We start from the raw sequence: 6,454 nt of genomic DNA, 5'->3' as shown, positions 1-6,454 counted from the left end.
AGAGATGTCCCTTAGGTGGAAGAAAGTAGATTTGGTGATGGATTTTAAGTGCAGTTTAAATGAAAGGGTGGAATCAAAGATAACATCTAGGTTGCAGACCTCAGAGGAGGGGAGCAGCTGTCAATGGACAGTAACAAATCGCCAACCATGTTTGATGTCATCCAGTTCTTTATGTCATGAAGGCAACTTATAAGTGACAAAGGAAGGAGGTGGGTGGAAAGTATGATGTGAAAATACAGTTGGGCATCATCGGTGTATGGTCTACAGACCAGGGAGAAAGTGGAGAAACCAGCATTCTGGCTGAGAGGCAGAGACAAATGCAGGGCACCTGCAACTGCGTACAGATTGCATACAGACGGGAAGTGGGGGGGATTCAGCTAGCCTTACTCTGTCCACAGGTGAAGAAATCAAGACCAAGAGATAATTACATTTAAATGAATTTTACTTTCATTATTAATTATTTTGTGAGCTTTAGGTGCTGGTTGGCATTTTTTTTCTCCTTTTGGTCAACTAACTCTCTAACAGGGGCATCTTAAATATGTAGTAGTTTCAAGCACTGTGCATTAGGAAAAACAATATTTTGTGTTCTTCTTCTTTTTTCTACTCTTCTTCTTTTAACAACATTGCTATCAGACATTTCCAAAGTTACTTACTTGTAAAGCCATGCATATAACACAGTATGCATTTGTTGCCAAAGCATTTAGTTTCAAATCTCCCCTCAGTCAGTAGGTGGCTCTGTAATACACACTATGCAAGCTAGCCAGTAAACTGTAAAGACTTCACCTAACCCTCATGGTGAAGCTTGGAAAACAAAACATTTACCAGGCTATCTAACTGACCTACTTCACCATCAGAGGAACAGTAATGGGTAAAATGGGTTCATTGTAGAGATAAAGTGGCACCTCCCATTATTTATCAGGGTCAAATATCCAATCTATGTTCCGCTGAGCAGGAAACTAACTCTAATCTTCTAATCTTCATACAATCTCTAATAAAGAATGTTTGTGTTTTTCAGTTACGTCAGACACTGAAGGACAACGACCTGAATAAAGACATGAAGCTGATGTGGAGGAAGCAGCCTGATGGAAAGGTTTTCCACATGGAAAGGAAAGAGGAGGGGAAGGAGAGCAAGGAGTTCAGCTGCAACCTTACATGATTTTTCTTTTCAATTTTGTGTGATTTAACTATTTTTCAAATAGCCATGACATGTTGGTCATTGTCCACATTTATTTCATGTAGCTTGAATCTGGTAGGTGTCCAGTTTTGGTAATTAGCAAAAGAAGACCGAAGCACTTTGATTGATTTGCAGACTTTAATAGTGCAAACAGAGTAATAACGCTACTGTGTCGTCATCAGAGTCAAGATGGACAAGACATAAAGCAAACATATAAATGGTCAACCAGGAATAAGTTTTCATGAGTCATGGAATTTCATTTAGCTGGTATCAGAGGTACAAGTTGAGATAATGTGTGTGCTCAAGTCAGTTATTTCTGGGCTTAAAATAATAACTTATGTGAATAAATTATAAATGATTAATTTGTAACATTATGTATATGAAATTTGATTAACTGCAGAGGCAGAAATACAGTAGTTCAGGTGAACCGTAAGGTTTACCCAGTTTTTTGGGACTTTGCAGGTTTGGTGATTGATATAATTTTCAATTATTCATGTATTTATTTATTCAGTGTCTGTTTTGAGTTACTGTTTGGTCTTTTCTTGTTCAGGTTTTTTACTTTTTAAAAAACTTTTATGGGTCCTTCATGGTCTCAGGGAGTATGATTCTTAAAAGGGGCCCCATGGAACTTTCTTGTAAACAACTGAAGCTATTCAGCGAAGTTTCAGGAGCAGGACCACACCTCAATTACGCCACTACCGGCATTCCTATAAATACCACCTAACCCTCTACGCTTCTTCCGCTCTCGTATTCTGCGCCCCTCCCTCCCACCCTATTTCTCTCTTCCTGTTTCTTCATGATTCTTCCTCTCCTTCGTAGGGTCCTGAGGGGGTCTGCTGTTGCCCGGGTGCTGCGGCGGATTCCCCGTAAGCTTCCCCACAACTCAGTCAGCAACTGGAAGAACTATGCACATTAATTGTTTTCCTCAATAAATCATCAAAACGCATCTCATTGATGGTGTGGTCCTTGCTAGTGAAACAAAAGTTATGTTTACATTCACTCACCAAAAAACACTGTGTGTATCACTGAGGTCTAACAAACATATTGTACACAATACAAACAACATGGGGACCCCCTTTTATAAACATTGCTCCATAGCGCTACTAGTGGTCAGAAACTTCACAGGCTGCCTTTAAAAATATAATTGTTGTTGTTGTTATGTGATAAGTAGTATTAAGACATAACACAATGTTTATGATATCTAATTTATTTTCTTCAATCTGTTACTCACAATTCATTTGTTTCCATTCCGTGTTTGTTTTTATTTAATGACAGCAAACTACAGTTTATTAGAACCTGTGACTTATTTTCATAGAAATGACAACACTGTACTAACCAAAGTAATTGAGATCTCGGAACACCACAACATTGCTTAAAATGGTCCAATGTGATAACTGGTGCAAGAATTATTGAGTTTAATGTGTGCTAAATAAATTCCCACAGTCTCAAAATGCAACCAAAGAGAACAGGAAGTCCCTGAAAAAAATAAAGGCTGTGTGTCCACATCACATTCTATTAACTCTCATGATATTCATTCTTTGAAATGGAAAGAGGGGAAGGCTTCGTTGGCTACTTTACTTTTCTCAGAAGATAGACTGCGAACTCTTCTTCTTACCTCACATGACCCTGTGCTGTGATACTACGAAATATACTGTATTACTGCTGTATGTATAAGAGGCTTTACAAAGGCAAATGGAAAAATAGAGATACTGTATATATTTATGTATAACCAAAACATTTAGTGAAGTCATGGATGCATAATTTGGTTATGCTTCATCTTATTGGTCCATAATACTCGATTTCCTAGTAAATATATTCAAATGAAGAATTAAGTTTACTTGGGTGTGAATCGAACTTTTATTTCTCAGTAATTCCTCTGGAAATCAACAACTGCTTTTAAACAACAAAAAATTACAGTCTGAGAACATGGTGTCTCCTTTCCCTGTGAGGAAATAACAGACCTGTAAAATAAAATGTTGCCCATAATTTTATCAGATTTGGTAATGCAGTCACAGAAATGATGATGAATATGTGTCCATTATCATTAAGCAGAAATAGAAACACTGTGTGTATTACTGGATGTTTAATCTGTCCCTGCATGCTATATCTGTTATTGTTGGAGATAGTGTAATTATCACCAGAAAATACAGTAGTTTAGGTGAACATTTTCAGGACTGTGTGAGTTAGATGATTAAAATAATTTTCAATGATTTATTTATTTATTCAGTGTCTGTTTTGAGTTGCTGTTTGATCTTTTGTTGTTCAGGTCTTTTACTTTAAAAAAAAAAACTTTTATGGGTCCTTCTTGGTCTCAGGAAGTATGTTTTTTAAAGGGGCCCCAAGAAACTTTCTTGTAAACAAACAAAAGTTATGTTTACATTCACTCACCAAAAAACACTGTGTGTATCATTGAGGTCTAACAAACTTATTGTACACAATATAAACAACATGGGGACCCCCTTTTAAAAACATTGCTCCATAGTGCTGCTAGTGGTCAGAAACTTCACAGGGTGCCTTTAAAGACATAATTGTAGTTGTTGTTACATGATAAATAGTGTAAAGACATAACATAATATTTATGGTATCTAATTTATTTTGTTCAATCTGTTACTCACAATTCATTTGTTTCCATTCTGTATTTGGTTTTATTTAATGACAGCTTTTTAAAGGAAAACTACAATTTATTAAAACCTGTGACTTATTTTCGTAGCAATGACAACACTGTACCAACCAAAGTAATTGAGATCTCGGAACACCACAACATTGCTGAAAATGGTCTAACGTGATAACTAGTGCAACAATTATTGAGTTTAATGTGTGCTAAATAGAGTCCCACAGTCTCAAAATGCAACCAAAGAGAACAGGAAGTCCCTGAAAAAGTAAAGGCTCTGTGTCCACGTCACATTCTGTTAACTCTCATGATATTCATTCTTGGAAAGAGGGGAAGGCTTCGTTGGCTACTTTAATTTTCTCAGAAGATAGACTGAGAACTCTTCTTCTAACCTCACATGACCCTGTGCTGTGATACTACGAAATATACTGTATTACTGCTGTATGTATAAGAGGCTTTACATAGTGATTAAAGCAGACAGGCAAATGGAAAAGTAGAGATACTATATATATTTATATCAAACCAAAAACATTTAGTGAAGTCACGTATGTATAATTTGGTTATGCTTTATCTTATTGGTCCATAATACTTAATAATTTCCTTGTAAATATATTCAAATAAAGGACAAATGTTTACTTAAGTGTAAATGGAAATTTTCTTTCACAGTAATTCCTCTGGAAATCAACAACTGCTTTTAAATAACAAAAAATTACAGTCTCAGCACATGGTGTCCCTTTCCCTGTAATCAGACCAAATTACATGGCTTTTTTCTATGAAACTTCCAAGAAATTAAGGAAATAACAGACCTGTAAAATAAAATGTTGCCCATAATTTTATCAGATTTGGTAATGCAGTCACAGAAATGACGATGAATATGTGTGTATTACTGGTTGTCTAATCTGTCCCTGCATGCTGTATCTTTTATTGTTGGAGATATTGTAATTATCACCAGAAAGTAGAATAATTTAGGTGAACTTTTTCAAGACTATGTGAATGACTTATTTATTTACTCAGTGTCTGTTTTGAGCTGCTGCTTGGTCTTTTGTTGTTCAGGTCTTTTACTTTTTAAAAAAACTTTTATGGGTCCTTCTTGGTCTCAGGAAGTATTGTTCTTAAAGCGGTCCTGTGGAACTTTCTTTTAAACAAACAAAAGTTATGTTTACATTCACTCACCAAAAAACACTGTGTGTATCATTGAGGTCTAACAAACGTGTTTTGCACAATACAAACAACATGGGGACCCCCTTCTAAAAACATTGCTCTACAGCATTACTAGTGGTCAGAAACTTCACAGGCTGCCTTTAAAAATATAATTGTTGTTGTTATTATGTGATAAGTAGTATTAAGACATAACACAATGTTTATGGTAACTAATGTATTTTCCTCAGTCTTTTGCTCACAATTAATTTGTTTCCATTCTGTATTTGGTTTTATTTAATGACAGCTTTTTAAAGGAAAACTACAGTTTATTAGAACCTGCATTTTATTTTCGTAGCCATGATAACACTGTACTTACCAAAGTAACTGAGATCTCACAGAGCCACAACATTTCTTAAAATGGTCCAATGTGATAACCGGTGCAAGAATTATTGAGTTTAATGTGTGCTAAATAATTTGCCACAGTCTCAAAATGCAACCAGAGAGAACAGGAAGTCCCTGAAAAAAATAAAGGCTCTGTGTCCACATCACATTCTATTAACTCTCATGATATTCATTCTTTGAAATGGAAAGAGGGGAAGGCTTCGTTGGCTACTTTACTTTTCTCAGAAGATAGACTGAGAACTCTTCTTCTTACCTCACATGACCCTGTGCTGTGATACTACGAAATATACTGTATTACTGCTGTATGTATAAGAGGCTTTACAAAGGCAAATGGAAAAATAGAGATACTGTATATATTTATATAAATCCAAAAACATTTAGTGAAGTCACGTATGTATAATTTGGTTATGCTTCATCTTATTGGTCCATAATACTTAATAATTTCCTTGTAAATATATTCAAATAAAGGACAAATGTTTACTTAAGTGTAAATCAAACTTTTATTTCTCAGTAATTCCTCTGGAAATCAACAACTGCTTTTAAACAACAAAAAATTACAGTCTGAGAACATAGTGTCTCCTTTCCCTGTGAGGAAATAACAGACCTGTAAAATAAAATGTTGCCCATAATTTTATCAGATTTGGTAATGCAGTCACAGAAATGATGATGAATATGTGTCCATTATCATTAAGCAGAAATAGAAACACTGTGTGTATTACTGGATGTTTAATCTGTCCCTGCATGCTATATCTGTTATTGTTGGAGATAGTGTAATTATCACCAGAAAATACAGTAGTTTAGGTGAACATATTCAGGACTGTGTGAGTTAGATGATTAAAATAATTTTCAATGATTTATTTATTTATTCAGTGTCTGTTTTGAGTTGCTGTTTGATCTTTTGTTGTTCAGGTCTTTACTTTTTAAAAAAAAAACTTTTATGGGTCCTTAATGACAGCTTTTTAAAGGAAAAATACAGTTTATTAGAACCTGCATTTTATTTTCGTAGCCATGATAACTGGTGCAAGAATTATTGAGTTTAATGTGTGCTAAATAAATTCCCACAGTCTCAAAATGCAACCAAAGAGAACAGGAAGTCCCTGAAAAGATTTCTATTAATTCTTTGAAAA

The sequence above is a fragment of the Thunnus thynnus genome, chromosome 17 (assembly GCF_963924715.1).
Source record: "Thunnus thynnus chromosome 17, fThuThy2.1, whole genome shotgun sequence".
NCBI classification, from domain to species: domain Eukaryota; kingdom Metazoa; phylum Chordata; class Actinopteri; order Scombriformes; family Scombridae; genus Thunnus; species Thunnus thynnus.
This window is presented reverse-complemented; position numbering follows the sequence as displayed.